The sequence below is a fragment of the Delphinus delphis genome, chromosome 3 (assembly GCF_949987515.2).
Source record: "Delphinus delphis chromosome 3, mDelDel1.2, whole genome shotgun sequence".
NCBI lineage: Eukaryota > Metazoa > Chordata > Mammalia > Artiodactyla > Delphinidae > Delphinus > Delphinus delphis.
In genome coordinates, this window is record NC_082685.1 from 101,840,463 (window position 1) to 101,859,783 (window position 19,321).

A 19,321-nucleotide genomic window follows, 5' to 3' on the forward strand; every position below is an offset into this window, starting at 1 on the left:
TCCTAAATTGAACACTTATTCTATGGTAGCGTTAAGAATTCCAAAGAAAAATGACTTCGAAGGACTTCCGATCCAGCTCCCACTTTCTCCCTTGTTTCCTTGCTCTAAGCATGCTGGCCATTTTATATCCTAACGTGCCCAGCTTATTTCTTACTCGGGGCTTTTGCACTTGCTATTTGATCCTGTGCCTGTGACAGTCTGCACTAAATCTTCCTGTAAAGGGCCCCTTCTCCTCAGAAGAGCCACCCCTGATCGACCTATTTAAAGTCTCCTCAGAGCATGTATGTCTCTAAAATTATCTTATTTATTCCCTAGTTGGCACAGTTGTTGTTTGTCTCCTTCCAAAAGAATGTTTGAACTGTGTGACTGGGCCTCACCTGACTTTTTTGTTCTAACCATTGTAATTCCAGTGTCTAAAACAGGCATATCATAAGCATTTGATAAATATTTGCTGAAGAAATGAACGAAAGGATATTTGCATAGCAATAGAGCAGTGTAAAATGTTTATTAAGTCTGTGTCCTCAGGGAACTCCCAGAGTGGTCTGTTCTGAGAGGATGTACAGTGTGCTTACAGGAACTTTAAAGTCAGACCATGTGGCTTCAAGTCCCAGATCCAGCACTTACCAACTGTGAAACTTTGAGCAAGTTACTTAAATTCTCTTAGTTTTAGTTCTGTAATCTGTGAGATGGTAACAATAAAACTGACCTCCCTTGTCAGCTGTTGGGATGAATGGGTAATTTTACCTATTAATTTACTTTTTGAAACAATAGTTTTGAACACCTACTGTGTGCCAGGCACTTATCTCGGAGCTGAGAGCACAAAAGTGATCAGTTGATAAAAATCTCTCCTCTCAAAGCTTACACTTTGGTGTACATAATACATGTTTCATAATTATTTTAAGAACTGGCTTCTGAATTTAACCTGCAGTGGGATCAAATTTGGACTCTGGTCAGTGTGCTGGTACAGGCTCTTCATTCAATAGTCAGTATGTATTTACTAAGTGCCTATTATGTTTCCAAGAATAATTATCCAGTTAATAATGGTGTATTGGGAGTGTTCTTAGGTCTGTGTATAAGAGGGCATGTCCAGTCTCACCTACAAATAGATTGCTTGTATTTGACACCTATAGTGCATAAAGAGATCTATAGAGCAGTGCAAAAAAACATATTTGTTTAATACTGTTTGTATGTATTTCAAAAAGACTATCAACCAAAAAACAAGTATATATTTCTTTGGAATTTTGATAAAGGATGGCTTTTTCTGGAAATAAGGGTGTTTCTTAATCAGTGTACCATTTGCATTGGTGATGTTACACTTAGATTAGGACATTGATTTTTTTTTTAAAAAAAGCTATCTTTTACCAGTAATCCGTTCTCATTTTAGAATGTTTAAAAGAGAGATGAGCAGCCAAAAGAAACCTTTATTAATATATTAAGAGGTTTACACAAACAAGTATCCACACATATGTCTTTTAAACAGTTCAGTCCTCTTGTTGAACATTTAAGTTGCTTGCAGTTGTTTTGCTATTGTAAAAATATTGATATAAATGTACCTGGCAAAACACCTTCTGTAGTTGTTTGATTTCCTTAGGATATATTTTAAAAGAATTACTACACCTAAGAGGAATGTACAGATCAATGGGTTTGATTATATGATACTGAATTCTTAACTTATATAGTAATAAACCAAATAAAATGGAAAATGTGAAGCTTGGGAAATATTTGCAAGACATACATAGTATAAAAGGATGATCGCTCGAGCCACCCTGCCAGAGTTTAGCTTCTTTACCTGCTAGTTCTGTGAGCTGCGGAAAGTTACTTACCTCTGTGTGCGCTGATTCCCGCATCTGTAAAGACGGGATAATAATAGTACCCAACATTAAGAGAAATTGCGAGGAGTAAATATAAAATGTCCTCTACTGTGTCTGACACCAAAGAATGGTTATGTAAAAGTTTGTTAGTAAACATGTCAGAGAGAGATCTTCAAGATGGCAGAGGAGTAAGACGTGGAGATCACCTTGCTCCCCACAAATACATCAGAAATACTTCTACATGTGGAACAACTCCTACAGAACACCTACTGAATGCTGGCAGAGGACCTCAGACTTCCCAAAAGATGCCCTCAGGCGACCTACACGCAGAGGCAGGGCCAAATCCAAAGCTGAACCCCAGAAGCTGTGTGAACAAAGAAGAGAAAGGGAAATCTCTCCCACCAGCCTCAGGAGCAGCAGATTAAATCTCCACAATCAACTTGATGTACCCTGCATCTCTGGAATACCTGGATAGACAATGAATCACCCCACAATTGAGGCGGTGGACTTCAGGAGCAATGGTAGACTTGGGGTTTGCTTTCTGCATCTAATTTGTTTCTGATTTTATGTTTATAATTTAGAGATTATTATCATTGGTAGATTTGTTTATTGATTTGGTTGCTCTCTTCCTTTTTTTAATATATAGATATTTTTTCCCCTTTTTCTGTTTTTGTGAGTGTGTATGTGTATGCTTCTTTGTGTGATTTTGTCTGTATAGCTTTGCTTTTACCATTTGTCCTAGGGTTCCATCTGTCTGTTTTGTTTTGTTTTGTTTTGTTTTTGTATAGTTTTTAGCACTTGTTATCATTGGTGGATTTGTTTTTTGGTTTGGATGCTCTTTTCTTTCTTTCCTTTTTTTATTACTTTTAATTTTTTTTTATTTTCAATAATTTTTAAAATTTTTTATTTTAATAGCTTTATTTTATTTCATTTTTTTTCATTCATTCTTTCTTTTTTTTTTTTTTTCTCCCTTTTCTTCTGAGCTGTGTGGCTGACAGGGTCTTTGTGCTCCGGCCAGGTGTCAGGCCTGTGCCTCTGAGGTGGGAGAGGTGAGTTCAGGATATTGGTCCACCAGAAATCTCCCGTCTCCATGTAATATCAAATGGCGAAAGCTCTCCCAGAGATCTCCATCTCAATGCTAAGACCCAGCTCCACTCAACGAACAGCAAGCTACAGTGCTGGACACCCTATGCCAAACAAATAGCAAGACAGGAACCCAAACCCACCCATTAGCAGAGAGGCTGCCTAAAGTCATAATAAGGTCACAGACACCCCAAAACACATCACTGGATGCGGTCCTGCCCACCAGAAAGACAAGATCCAGCCTCATTCACCAGAACACAGGCACCAGTCCCCTCCACCAGGAGGCCTACACAACCCACTGAACCAACCATAGCCACTGGGGGCAGACACCAAAAACAAGGGGAACTATGAAACTGCAGCCTGCAAAAAGGAGACCCCAACACAGTAAGTTAAGCAAAATGAGAAAAGAGAGAAACACACACCAGGTGAAGGAGAAAGGTAAAAACCCATCAGACCAAACAAATGAAGAGGAAATAGGCAGTCTACTTGAAAAAGAATTCAGAATAATGATAGTAATGATGATCCAAAATCCTGGGAACAGAATAGAGAAAATACAAGAAATGTTTAACAAGGACCTAGAAGAACTAAAGAGGAAACAGACCATAATGAGCAACACAGTAAATGAAATTAAAACTTCTCTAGAAGGAATCAATAGCAGAATAACTGAGGCAGAAAAACGGATAAGTGACCTGGAAGATAAAATAGTGGAAATAACTACCGCAGAGCAGAGTAAAGAAAAAAGAATGAAAAGAATTGAGGACAGTCTCAGAGACCTGTGGGACAACATTAAACGCACGAACATTCGAATTATAGGGGTCCCAGAAGAAGAAGAGAAGAAGGAAGGGACTGAGAAAATATTTGAAGAGATTATAGTTGAAAACTTCCCTAATATGGGAAAGCAAATAGTCAATCAAGTCCAGGAAGTGCAGAGAGTCTGATACAGGAAAATCCAAGGACAAACATGCCAAGACACATACTAATCAAACTATCAAAAATTAAATGCAAAGAAAAAAATATTAAAATCAGCAAGGAAAAAACAACAAATAACATACAAGAGAATCTCCATAAGGTTAACAGCTGATCTTTCAGCAGAAACTCTGCAGGCCACAAGGGAATGGCAGGACATATTTAAAGTGATGAAAGGGAAAAGCATACAACGAAGATTGCTCTACCCAGCAAGGATCTCATGCAGATTCGATGGAGAAATTAAAACCTTTACAGACAAGCAAAAACTGAGAGAATTCAGCACCACCAAACTAGCTTTACAACAAATGTTAAAGGAACTTCTCTATGTAGGAAACACAAGAGAAGGAAAAGACCAACAATAACAAACCCAAAACAATTAAGAAAATGGTAATAAGAACATACATATCGATAACTACCTTAAATGTAAATGGATTGAATGCTCCAACCAAAAGACATAGACTGGCTGAATGGATACATTCACATACAACACAAGACCTGTATTTATGCTGTCTACAAAAGAGACCCACTTCAGATCTAGGGACACGTACAGACTGAAAGTGAGGGGATGGAAAAAGATATTCCATGCAAATGGATATCAAAAGAAAGCTGGAGTAGCAATTCTCATGTTGTACAAAATAGACTTTAAAATACAGACTATTACAAGAGACAAAGAAGGACACTATATAATGATCAAGGGATTGATCCAAGAAGAAGATATAACAATTGTAAATATTTATGCACTCACCATAGGAGCGCCTCAATATATAAGGCAAATGCTAACAGCCATAAACACGGGAATCAACAGTAACACGGTCATAGTAGGGGACTTTAACACCCCACTTTCACCAATGGACAGATCATCCAAAATGAAAATAAATAAGGAAACACAAGCTTTAAATGATACATTAAACAACATGGACTTAATTGATATTTATAGGAGATTCCATCCAAGAACAGCAGATTACACTTTCTTCTCAGGTGCTCATGGAACATTCTCCAGGATATCTTGGGCCACAAATCAAGCCTTGGTAAATTTAAGAAAATTGAAATTGTATCAAGTATCTTTTCCGACCATGCTATGAGACTACATATCAATTACAGGGAAAAAATCTGTAAAAAAATACAGACACATGGAGGCTAAACAATACACTACTAAATAGCCAAGAGATCACTGAAGAAATCAAAGAGGAAATCAAAAAATACATAGAAACAAATGACAATGAAAATATGACGACCCAAAACCTATGGGATGCAGCAAAAGCAGTTCTAAGAGTGAAGTTTATCGCAATACAATCCTACCTCAAGAAACAAGAAACATCTCAAATAAACAACCTAACCTTACACCTAAAGCAATTATAGAAAGAAGAACAAAAAAACACCAAATTTAGCAGAAGGAAAGAAATTATAAAGATCAGATCAGAAATAAATGAAAAAGAAATGAAAGAAACAACAGCAAAGATCAATAAAACTAAAAGCTGGTTCTTTGAGAAGATATACAAAATTGATAAACCATTACCCAGACTCATCAAGAAAAAGGAAGAAGCCTCAAATCAATAGAATTAGAAATGAAAAAGGAGAAGTAACAACTGACACTGCAGAAATACAAAGGATCATGAGAGATTACTACAGGCAATTCTATGCCAATAAAATGGACAACCTGGAAGAAATGGACAAATTCTTAGAAAAGCACAACCATCTGAGACTGAACCAGGAAGAAATAGAAAATATAAACAGTCCAATCACAAGCACTGAAATTGAGACTATGATTAAAAATCTTCCAACAAACAAAAGCCCAGGACCAGATGGCTTCACAGGCAAATTCTACCAAACATTTAGAGAAGAGCTAACACCTATCCTTCTCAAACTCTTCCAAAATATAGAAGAGGGAGGAACACTCCCAAACTCATTCTATGAGGCCACCATCACCCTGATACCAAAACCAGACAAAGACATCACAAAGAAAGAAAACTACAGACAAATATCAGTAATGAACATAATGCAAAAATTCTCAACAAAATACTAGCAAACAGAATCCAACAGCACATTAAAAGGATCATACACCATGATCAGGTGGGGTTTATCCCAGGAATGCAAGGATTCTTCAATATATGCAAATCAATCAATGTGATAAAACATATTCACAAATTGAAGGAGAAAAACCATATGATCATCTCAATAGATGCAGAAAAAGCTTTCAACAAAATTTAACACCCATTTATGGTAAAAAAACCCTCCAGAAAGTAGGCACAGAGGGAATTTACCTCAACATAATAAAGGCCATATATGACAAACCCACAGCCAACATCATTCTGAATGGTGAAAAACTGAAACCATTTCCTCTAAGGTTAGGAGCAAGACAAGGTTGTCCACTCTCACCACTATTATTCAACATAGGTTTGGAAGTATTAGCCACAGCAATCAGAGAAGAAGAAGAAATAAAAGGAATCCAAATCAGAAAAGAAGAAGTAAAGCTGTCACTGTTTGCAGATGACATGATACCATACATAGAGAATCCTAAAGGTGCTACCAGAAAACTACTAGAGCTAATCAATGAATTTGGTAAATTAGCAGGATACAAAATTAATGCACAGAAATCTCCTGCATTCCTATACACTAATCATGCAAAATCTGAAAGAGAAACTAAGGAAACACTCCCATTTTTACCACTGCCACAAATAGAATAAAGTACCTAGGAATAAACCTACCTAAGGAGACAAAAGACCTGTATGCAGAAAACTGTGAGACGCTGATGTAAGAAATTAAAGATGATAGCAACAAAGGGAGAGATATACCATGTTCTTGGATTGGAAGAATCAACATTGTGAAAATGACTATACTACCCAAAGCAATCTACAGATTCAATGCAATCCCTATCAAATTACCAATGGCATTTTTCACAGAAATAGAACAAAAAATTTCACAATTTATATGGAAACACAAAAGACCCCGAATAGCCAAAGCAATCTTGAGAAAGAAAAATGGAGCTGGAGGAATCAGGCTCCCTGACTTCAGACTATACTACAAAGCTACAGTAATCAAGACAGTATGGTACTGGCACAAAAACAGAAATATAGATCAATGGAACAGGATAGAAAGCCCAGAGATAAACCCACGCACATATGGTCACCTTATTTTTGGTAAAGGAGGCAAGAATATACAATGGAGAAAAGACAGCCTCTTCAATAAGTGGTGCTGGGAAAACTGGAGAGCTACATGTAAAAGAATGAAATTAGAACACTCCCTAACACCATACACAAAAATAAACTCAAAATGGATTAAAGACCTAAATGTAAGGCCAGACACTATCAAACTCTTAGAGGAAAACATAGGCAAGAACACTCTGTGACATAAATCACACCCACCTCCTAGAGAAATGGAAATAAAAACAAAAATAAACAAATGGGACCTAATGAAACTTAAAAGCTTTGGCACAGGAAAGGAAACCAGAAATAAGGCAAAAAGACAACCCTCAGAATGGGAGAAAATATTTGCAAATGAAGCAACTGACAAAGGATTAATCTCCCAAATTTACAAGCAGCTCATGCAGCTCAATATCAATAAAGCAAACAACCCAATCCAAAAATGGGCAAAAGACCTAAATAGACATTTCTCCAAAGACGATATACAGATTGCCAACAAATACATGAAAGGATGCTCAACATCACTAATCATTAGAGGAACGCAAATCAAAACTACAATGAGGTAGCACCTCACACCAGTCAGAATGGCCATTGTCAAAAAATCTACAAACAATAAATGCTGGAGAGGGTGTGGAGAAAAGGGATCTCTCTTGCTCTGTTGGTGGGAATGTAAATTAATAGAGCCACTATGGAGAACAGTATGGAGTTTCCTTAAAAAACTAAAAATAGAACTACCATATGAGCCAGCAGTCCCACTGCTGCGCATATACCCTGAGAAAACCATATTTCAAAAAAAGTCATGTACCACAGTGTTCATTGCAGCTCTATTTACAATAGCCAGGACATGGAAGCAACCTAAGTGTCCTTCGACAGATGAATGGATAAAGAAGATGTGGCTCATATATACAATGGAATATTACTGAGCCATAAAAAGAAACGAAATTGAGTTATTTTTAGTGAGGTGGATGGACCTAGAGTCTGTCATACAGAGTGAAATAAGTCAGAAAGAGAAAAACAAATACTGTATGCTAACACATATATATGGAATCTAAAAAAAAAAAAAGGTTCTGAAGAACCTCGGGGCAGGACAGGAATAAAGACACAGACGTAGAGAATGGACTTGAGGACCCGGGGAGAGGGAAGGGTAAGCTGTGACGAAATGAGAAAGTGGCATGGACATATATACACTACCAAATGTAAAATAGATAGCTAATGGGAAACACCCGCATAGCACAGGGAGATCAGATCGGTGTTTTGTGACCACCTAGAGGGGTGGGATAGGGAGGGTGGGAGGGAGACGCAAGAGGGAGGAGATATGGGGATATATGTTTATGTATAGCTGATTCACTTTGTTATATAGCAGAAACTAACATACCATTGTAAAGCAATTATACTCCAATAAAGATGTGAAAAACAAAACAAAAAAACACCTTTATTGAGATAACTTTGACATAGAAATATTTTACGTATTTAAGTTATACAACCTGCTGCTTTGATATATGTATAAATTGTGGAAGGATCATCAAATCAAGCTAATTAACATATCCATCATCTCTACAGGTTACTGATTTGTGTGTTAGTGTGTGTATGTTGAGAAGATTTAAGATCTTTCTACTCAGCAAATTTCAAGTAGTGAGCCCTTTGCTTTTGTATGGTAAAATCAGAGAACTTTTACTCCTGTCTTTGACTGCAAACTTTCCAACAAAGAATTGGAGTTTTTTCACAAACTTGCTGTTTGACTTTAGTTATTTTATGTATGTATAGATGTTTTTGAGGAGAATTATGAGTGTATATAATTTTGTGTGGTCAAATCTATCAATCATTCATATTGTGATCGCTCCATTGTTTTTTTTTTCTGAAAGAAATGAGCTGTCACTTTGATATTCTTCACTTGCAGATCATGATAGTGAAACAAAAGTGATAGTGAAATTCTGTATCCTTAGTGTTAATAAATCTCCCTTTATACTTCCCCCCCCAAAAAGAAAACGTGTCAGCAATGTGTAACTTCCTAAATATCTGAAGAGTTTAGAGATCAGTTAAGATTAACCCTTATAATAAGATTAATGCTTAATACCTGAACAATAAACAAACTAAGGAATGTAAGAGTAATCACACAAGAAGTATACCAATAGCTAATTAATATATTAAAAGATGTTTACCATGTTTAAAAATCTAAAACACAAAAGTTAAATCCATAAACTATATTTTGGCCCAACTAATTAACAGATATTAAATGAAGTGAGAATTAACCAATACTAAGATCTCCTAAACTCATTTGGATAGCAGTATAAATTGATGAATGCATTTGGAAAATATCTTGGAAAATAATTATTATTATGTTAAATATGTTAAAAGCTTCAAAAAGAGTTCATCCGTTGGATTCTGTAACTCTATTTCTGAGAATATGCTTAAGGGTATAATCCAAAAAGTGCACAAAGATGTTTATTAGGATGGCACATATGATATGGAGCCAAAACAACAAAGTGGTTAATAGGCAAGATAAAACCCATTTTTAATTCTGCCTCGATCATGAACTAGCAGTTAGTTTGAGACAAATGTTTAATGTCTTTTAACTGAATTATTTCACCTGAAAACCAAGATAATATCTAGCATCATGGATTTGTTATAAGGAGTACACAGTGCCTGGCACAAAGCAAACTCTCACGAAGTGATTGCAATTGCTATTAATAATGGCTCCAAAAGTTAGATAACTTAAATAATTGTAGAGACATAAATTGCCATATATTTTTTCAAATATTTTAAAGACATATATAATGTCATGAACATTCTAATGGATATAACATTTTGTTCTAACTGGGATTCAAAAGCAAACTATTGTATAAACTTAACTGTGTAAAACCATATACATTTAGAAGGTAAATAACGTCAAGTGATCGTTATTTCCATATAGTAGAATTATCATTTTATTCTCTCTCTGTGTGTGTATATGTGTGTGTGTGTGTGTATGTATGTGTGTGTGTGTGTATATATATATATATATAATTTCTGTAATTTCTAAGTTTTCTGTAGTATGGACATGGTACTCTTACATCCAGAAAACAGGTATTTATATTAATAAAACAAACTCAAGTAAAAATGTGTTATGGTTACAGTAATATATAAATAAGAATATAATAGGTATAATTTCTTTGGTTAAGAATTTGGTTTTTCCTCTTATTCTAACATCTTCCTATCATCATATATTTATTATGTGTTCCCAGGCACTTAGAACTTGCTAGAGGCAAGCCTGAATAAGTCCCTATTCTCAAGGTATTGACACATAGAAATTATCTCACCAATAACACTTGCTAAGTAAGGTAAAAGAAATTTATGCATGTTCATGGTGACTTTTGAATAAATTCAAAATGATAGTAAATATTTCAGAGTAGAATTTTATGCCCATTGGTATACGTAGATGAAATTCATTAAAAGTTTAACATTTAAAAATGGTAACAGACTAGAACCTAACATTTTCTCCAGAAAAATGAAAAACTCAAACCTTCAAGTTACTATGAAGTTTTAGTTGTGGAGTACAGAAGTGTATACACTGGGCAGAGTGAGAGGTTTTGCTATTTGTCAATATACAAATAACTAGTAGTTAATATTTTCCATGAAATAAGAAGAATCACCGTGTCTACCTGTGTTATCCAAAAAACTTCCATCTTTACTTAGCTTTGCTTGTGAAGTTGGCTGGAGTGTGCTAAGCAAATTGATTAGTTGATTTGTTTTTGTTCTTATTGGTTATTGATCAGGATCTTCCCAGAAATCAGTTATAGTATGAAATTTAATACAACATGAAATTTTTACCATCCTTAAACTAATAAATAAGTAATAATAAAAAGCCAAGTGAAATGAAAGATCTGAATGATATTCTGAAATGAAGTTTGGTCCACCACCCCTGCCTATATTTTGATAAGGATAGGATCACATTGCTCTCTTTCAACACTCTATTCCCTGTGTGCCTGGCACAGAATGTGTTTAGCTTCAGAAAATGCTAACACAAAGAATGAGAAGATGGCATTATAATGAGGCCCTAAAATATAAATTAGTAGTATTGGTAACATTAACTTTCCAATTAAAATGTTAATGACTACAAAAGTATATAGAGGTTTCAGTGGCGTGACGTTCCCTGTTACATTAGAATTTGATAAATATGATTCTGGAATCTTCCTTTAATCAGTTCTCATCACTGTTTGAATAGGACACACATAGTCTTACCATCATATACAGTGAAAGAAGTGAGTCACTCTTTGGAAATAAGGGGACAGTACATAGTTATTTGTCATAGTGGTAGACAAATATTTATGAAAGTAGAATCTTAGCATTTAAAACTCTTTCAAATGAATATTTCAAATACATAAGCAAGACATGCTCATTATATAAAATTGGAAAATATGAAAATTAGAAAGAAGAAAAACTATCACATTTCCAACACCTATGGACAGATACTTGGACAATTTGGTAAATTCCCTCCCATTTTTTCAGCAATGCCCCCCTCTCCAAACACACACACAAACACAAACAACTATAACTATTTTTCATATTAAATACACCTAAAGAAAACACCTGTCTCTCTGATTCATTTCTTTTTTTCTGAATTCTTTTTATTATATTGGGAAGAATTTGAAACATTAATCCTCTGGTTCTTTTCACACCTCTCCTAATAGACATACAAGCTATGCATCCCATTTGATTAGCAGGTGAAAATTTTATTTAACCCCCAAAATGAAGTGATCATAATGTACAGTCTTTCAGTGGTTCTGCCCCATCCTAGATAAGTGTCGTTATCTTTAAAATAAGGAAAATAATAGCACCAACTTCCAAAGTTTTGTTATAAGAATTAAATGAATTGAAACATGTGAAGGAATTAGAACAATGACAGGTGGACAGTATGAGTTCAAGAAATACTAGCTATTATTATTGTTGGTGTCATTGTTATTGTTATTATCTTTCACATGGTCCCTGTGGTTTTATAGAAAGTAACAGGGCAAAAATGTAGGAAAAATGGAACCACGTTGTTATCAGCCAAAGCAAAGATAGCAAAGCAAAAGAGCTGTGTTTTTTCTTCTATATTTTTATCACAGTATAAGGGGAAAATCATTATATACACACATTGAGAAACAAACCCTCCTTGTGAGTATGCATGGAAAGAGTGGGCTGTATGACTACAAAATATTTTAAAATATTATGTAAATGCAATATAACAAATTATCATAATAAGTATTGTGAAACCTCTCAAGATAATTATTTCTCATGATCATTGTGTAACCAAAGCTAATATTTGCTATTCAACAGAAGAGTGAAATAAATAACTTCATGGAATTTGTAGTATCTTAATTAATCTAATTTTGTGCATAAAATATATGAGTCAACTTGGCGAAGATCAAGTGCAATTTTATTTATCAATTTAAAATTTAAAAATCCAGTTGACTATTTTTAAATTGTATAAAAGTAAAAAGAAACAAAAAATGGATTACTGCTTTGAAAGGCATCCTTTCTGCTTTTCCTACTCAAAAATGGCTCTGATTAAAATTTTTAGCTTGGCAAGCAGTTATCCAAAAATATGATCAAATGATAAATGGATGAGAAATTCGTGACTAAAACCCAGCTTTATGCTGTGCTTTCTAAGTAATATTTTTCAACCAAATTTGAGTAATTATTTGTACAATGCAGACTGATGTGACTAATATTTGAGCAGTCTATTAAAAACACAGTGTGGGGAAAATGCTCATATTATAGGGATCCAAAGAACAAAGAGAAATTCACAATTAAATTCCTTTAAATTTCTTCTGCTTATCACATTGTCACAGGTTGAGTTTCTCAGTAAGCAGACTCTGAGGTGCAGGACGCTAATTGAGAAGAGCTCTGGATATTATCACCTGGGCAGGGGAAGGATACTGAGGGAGAAGCTGAAGTGTATCACAGGCCTTATGTCATCTTCGGTTGGCCCTACTGGGGGCTCTGGGGCTAAAATGGCCCTTCACTGTTCCCCCAAGTTGAGCCAAAAATGGCGAACCCTCCATCAGATGTGGGATGTTAGTCTCCCCCATAAGGTCATGGCCTTGAACGAGGCAGCTCTGCCCAGCTTAGGCAATTTCTTAAAGGGGCTTACAGATAAAGGTTTTCTGACAATAGCATGCCCAGTAGCTGGACAACAAGCTCTTCCTTAAAGGATGAACTGGGCAAAATTTCATGATCTGGACAAACTGTCCACCGTATACTCTATCATGTTTATTTAGACAAGTAGTGTAATTTCAGAATAAACCTTCAAGGGAAGTTTTGTGAACCATTTTTTCTCACTCCTCTCTCCCACCTGATTTCATCAAATTCATAATTGTCCTGGAGACAAAATTTCTGCATCACCTCTTTCAGGAAGCCTTCATCACCCAAACAGACATGTGTATATTACTTCTACTAATTTTTATTTTGGAATTGTCTTTTAATGTATCAACTTTCCTTAAAAAGGAGAGCTTCTTTGGAGCAGGGCTTTTGTCTTGAGTATGTTTCTATCTTAACTGTCTACCACATAATCTGCATTATAATAGTCATTCAATTAAATGTTTATTGAATGAATGAATGAATTTTTCTTGTGTTTGTTGGCTCCATCATCTTAATCCCTGCTAATCCTTCCCACATAGCAGAATTAATACAAGATGTTCTCCTTACCACAACTTGCAAGCTCTGTTTTTTTTAAAAAAAAAAGTTTGTCTTTATCACCAGTGTATCACCAGAGGCCTGGCTTAAAAGAGTTTAATAGTCATTGAGTGGATGAGTGTTGATTTAATAGCTCTGGAGATGACAATAATGTAGTCTGTATACAAGGAATTACATGATTTGGGTATTTGTTGTACTTAGTGTTGGAGGTTTTAGTAAATCTCAGAAAAAAATTGACATCAAAATTTTAATATTATTAAGTAATAAAATAAAGCATTTTATTACTTTACTGAACATTTGTCACAAATTGTACCATATAATACTCTTGTTGATGTTTATTTAGAAATGTCTAATTCCTATTTCTATAGTCACAAACAATGCCTATACTTATATAGACAACAAATACGTTTTAGTAGCCTGAAAGTTGTGTGGTATAATTGTAATATATCACTTAACCCTAGTAATTGTATGGAACATGTATTATTTTCATCCTCATTTTCTAGATAAGAAAAATTAAGGCTCCAGGGAGTTTAGAAAGTTACCCCATGCCCTCACCTAATGAGTGGCAAAACTGGGATTCAAGCTGATTTATCAACTTTCAAAAAAGTATACTTTAATACCACCACTAACCAGCAATGCTTTAGAAATCTACAGATATGTACAGATATTTGGGGATATGCACATAATTTTATCTCCAGGATTTGTGGGGAGTAAAACATGGCTTAAAAAATACAAGAACTGGTTGTAGTATGTTGTAAGAAAGACATGCCACACACTGCATTTTCCGAAGATGGCCACAACTGTAGATTCTGATCCCACATGCTCTTCTGCAGTGTGACCTTGCTACTCCCCATCAAATTACAGTCTTTTTCTCTTCCTCTGGAATCTGGTCTGGCCTTAGTGACTCTTGAAACCAATACAATGAGATAGGAAGTACACTGCATGACTTCTAAGGCTGGGTCAGGGGAGCCTTGAGGCGTCTTCTTTGGCCTCCTGGACCACTTACCCTCTGGCTGTTCACTCTCCAGTTGCTCCCCTTTGGATTCCACAAATGGTTCTTTAAGAGACCCAAACTGCATGGAGAGGCCACAGGACACGCTCTGTTGATAGTCACAGCTGAGCCCAGACATGGAGTTATCCCACCCAGGAAACATACATAAATGAAGCAGCTTCCAGATTTTTCTACCCTCTAGCAACACTAGTCACCTCCAGCCATTTGAGTTTCCTGATTAAGGCCCCAGACATAATCAAGAATAGATAAAGCATATCCAGTCTGTCCTGTCTTGGCCCGTAGATTTTTTGAGCCTAATAAAGTGGTTGTTGTTTTATGATACCAAAATTGGGTGGTTTTTTCCACAAAGCAGCTATCAGACATATTAGTACTAGTGATTTTATTTTCTATTACTCAAGTCTTAGTGAGTTACCTGATTCTGCCTGCCAAAGATCAAAATAGTATTTCCAAAATTCCATAAAAGGCTATTCCTGAATGAATACCTACTATCACACAAATCTGATTCTTGAAAACAAAAATTTCAAAGTTATTTTAATTAATAATGGAAAAGATGTAATGATTAGGTCACTCAAATTACTGTACCTCAATACTGAACACTTCCTCCATTTCCCACTCCAACTCCTCAAAATGGGAAATTTAACAACTTTAGAATGAAAAGTTTTATTAGTCTTTCCTAATAACTACCTAACTGGCTAGTGACTATTAATACTTTATAGGTGTGACAGTACAGACACAAACTCTACAGGACTTGATTTACTTCAGATTTATGATAATGCAAATAGTAATACTTGATTAACTGCTGCTGTTTAAATTTGCAGACCCAAATAATTCACTCTGAACTCAAAGAGATTTTTAGTTAATTAACTACTACTATAGAGTATGTGATGGTTAATTTTATGTGTCATCTTGACTGGGCTTAGAGATGTCCAGATAGCTGGTAAAACATTATTTATGAGTTTGTCTATGAGGGACTCTCTGGAAGAGATTAGTATTTGAATCCCTAGACAGAGTAAAGAAGATTGTCTTTAAGGATAGAGGACATAATCCAATCCACTGAGGACGTGAATGGAACCAAAAGGTGGAGGAAGGGCAAGTTTGCTCTCTCTGCTTGAGCTGAGACATCCATCCTCTCCTGCCTTGGTTCTCAGGCTTTCACATTCAGACCAAGATTTATACTACTGGCCCCTTGGTTCCCAGACCTTTGGACTGAGACTTAACACCATCAGCTCCCCTCGTCTTCAGGCCTTCTGACTTGGACTGAATTACATTACACCACTGGCTTTCCTGGTTCTACAGCTTTCACCAGGCAGATCATGGGAATTCTTTGTCCCCAAAATCAGTGAGCCAATTCCTATAACAAACAAACAAACAAATAAATAGCCTTTTTGTTCTATTTCTCTGGAGAACCCTGATTAATACAGGGTTCTCATATCAGAGTTCTCATAATAAGTTTTAGCATAATAATTTCTTTATTGCTTTGTCATTTTTCCCTATCATGTAGATCGTCCCTAAACAATTTTAGTCATAAACAATGTGGCCCAAGTAGACACGGGTTAGAGATTATAGTCTAGCTTCTAATTGTCATCCTTGACTAGAGTGAAATATAGATAGATTTTATTCCCCCCTTTGCCCAAATTGATTTGGTAGAATACATGTTTTGAGTGCTGGGGAAAAGCAAAGAGCCTATAACTTCTGGAAATATTTTTTTTTACAATACAACTGTCCGTATATAATATTCCCTAAAATAGTTTGGTCATAACTGTCTTCATCAGTGTTGTCAACATTTGAAGATTGTGATTTTTTTTTGTTACGTTTGATTAGCCCTTGGATCCCATCTGTTCTTCCACATTCCAAACATGTTATATGCTTATATGCATGTATGTGTATATATATATGTGTGTGTGTGTATATGTACAAATATATGTGAATAATTATGCAAACCATATAGTACAGCAGGTAATTTATCTTTATCTCTATATCTAGAATTTCATAAAACACATTGAAATAAATATTAAAAAACAGAACTAGGAATAGTCAGTATAAATCTATTAAGATTCTCTGTAAAGTGAATGGCATTTTTGTTTATATCAGCGTTTTCTTTAATATTTTATTGCCTAGTGCAAAGCAAAAGAATAACTTAAATATATGTTCCTCCAAATGGTAAAACCAATCATTAAGTGCCATTTGCCTTCGCTTTATACGGCTTCTTGGTTCTGAATACGTGCTAAAATGAAATTTTTGATGCATCGATTTCTATTTTTCTTTTACTCCAAGAAGTCAGATTAATAAGAGCCTTTAGCTGATGGGAAATAAGTCAAGCCCTGGATGTAGTTAACATTCAAATTAAAAGAACAATTTGGCAATTGATCTGCCATTAGGAAGAAAAAATGGACAGGAAAAAACCCAGGGCCTGGAAACAAATTTGTCTTTCTTAAATGCTCACTTTCAAGTGTGTCTGGTTTCTAGCCCAGTTTGTATCAGAAGGGATCAATTTTTCCCCCTTTTCCCTGTTCTACTTTTGCACTGGTATTGTCTGAATCCCAGAGTGAGCAGCAATACATCATCCTCCTTCAACATCTGCTAGAGCCCCCTCTTCTCCTAATCTGCCCAGATCCCCAAAGCCTTTTCCACCTGCTATAGAGCCAAATGCTCATTATAGCACACAGCTACGCCCTTCACTGTCTTTCCTCCCAGATCCTCAAGGTTAACGTGGAACAATGACTATTATTAAGTGGGGGCTTTAGGAATATAAAAGCAGACCAGGCAAGGAGAAAGGGGGAGGGGTGGCAGAAGCACTGGGTATGATGCCAGGAGAGCTGGCAGGAAAGAGCTGCTAGAAAGCTGTGGCCAATTTTCCAGTCGAAACATGAGTCACTGAACAGAGATGCCCTAGAAATAAATAGCTTCCCTGTTCATTGCCCAGTACAAGCAGAGACCACACCCTCCAGTGGTTTTCTGTTAGGGCACTTTGGGGTATGGCTTTGAGCAGCTAGTGGAGAAATGGAGATAAAAATGGCTAGTTTTGAGGGGGCTGGCAAGTCTAGAAGTTGTGTTTACTGCTTGGCCAACTGTAAATTGTAAGCAATTGGAAGTTGTTCTGTCTCCTCTGTTTTCTTCAAACCACAAACCTGTTCCTTCTGCTTGCATCATCAGACCAGCCACCAATGGAAAATTTGAGGCTCATTAGATTAAGCTGCTTAGAAAACAGAGAAATTCAGAAATCTCTCTGATACTCTGTATTCATCTTATATTATCATGGGACCTGAAAAAAATATAAAAAGGAATCTAATCATGGGGGGCAGGGAGGGGAGTAGGGGGAAGAGGCAGCTTTAATTTAAGTTTCCTGCCTTTAGCAGCTGTGTACCTCACTCCCAGATGCCATACTTGGTGCAATTTCCTTTTAGTTTTTTAGGAGATATTTTAAGAAGTTAAGTGCTGTTTCCTCAGTGACATTCATGGGGATGATCTTGATAAACCACATGAATGCCGGCTGGCCTCTGGCAGAGTTGGCCAGCTCTGCCCTAGACATACTCTCCTGTTGATGGACTTTTGGGCAACATCTCCAGCAGGATCAAGTCACTCCCGTTGCTCTTCAGTTCCTGGAAAAAGTGTAAAACCACAGATTCCCCCAAAGGCTACCTAGTAAAATTTTCTTACCTTCGCAACCCTGAGCCCTAAGGAAGTTTGTCACTCTCCTATGGCCACACAGTGTGCTGATCTAAATAAAGCAGAGGCCGCCTACTTCTATGACTATTCTAGCCAAGAGACTGGAGGGGTTGAATGAGCTCTCATTAATAAAAACAGTTAAGTGTAAAACTACCTGGGCTGATGGAGAAGGAGCTTCTAACTTGCTCTATGAAATGACAGTGCACCTAAACTGTCAGACTTACACTTAGAAGATTATTATACTTCCCTTTTCTTTTTTTAAAATTCAGGTTTGAAAGTTACAACTTGTTTTGGATAGACAGCTTTTTAAAAACTAGTAAGAAAGGAGGGTTAAAAGTTCTTCATTTTCACTTGGATTGATCAAGATACTAGATCTTTGCTGTGGGTTTGTATAGGGTAGAAAAGTAACTAAAGTTTAACTAAATGATGGACATTTCAGAAACATAGCTTTTCAACAGCATTATTGAGATATCAGTGACATTAAAAAATTGTATATATTTAAGGTTTGATGTTTTGATATACATATACATTCTGAAATTATCACGACAATCAAGCTAATTAGCATATCCATCATACCTTGTGTGGGTGTGGTGAGAAGACTTAAGATCTATCTTCTTAGCAAATTTAAGTATACAATATAGTATTGTTAACTATAATCACCATGCTGTATAGTAGATCTCCAATCAAAGATCTCTTTGATTTTACACAACTGAAGCTCTGTACCCTTTCACCAGCATCATCCCATTTTCCCTTCCCCTAGGATCTTGACAATAACCATCGTACTCTGCTTCTATAAGTTTGACTCTTAGATTCTACACATAAGAGAAATCATACAGTATTTGTCTTTCTATGTCTTTCTTATTTTACTTGGCATAATGTCTTCCAGCTCAATCCATGTTGTAAATTACAGGATTTTCTTCTTTTTGAAGACTGAATAGTAGTCCATTGTGTGTATATATATATATGTATATATTTCACATTTTCTTTAT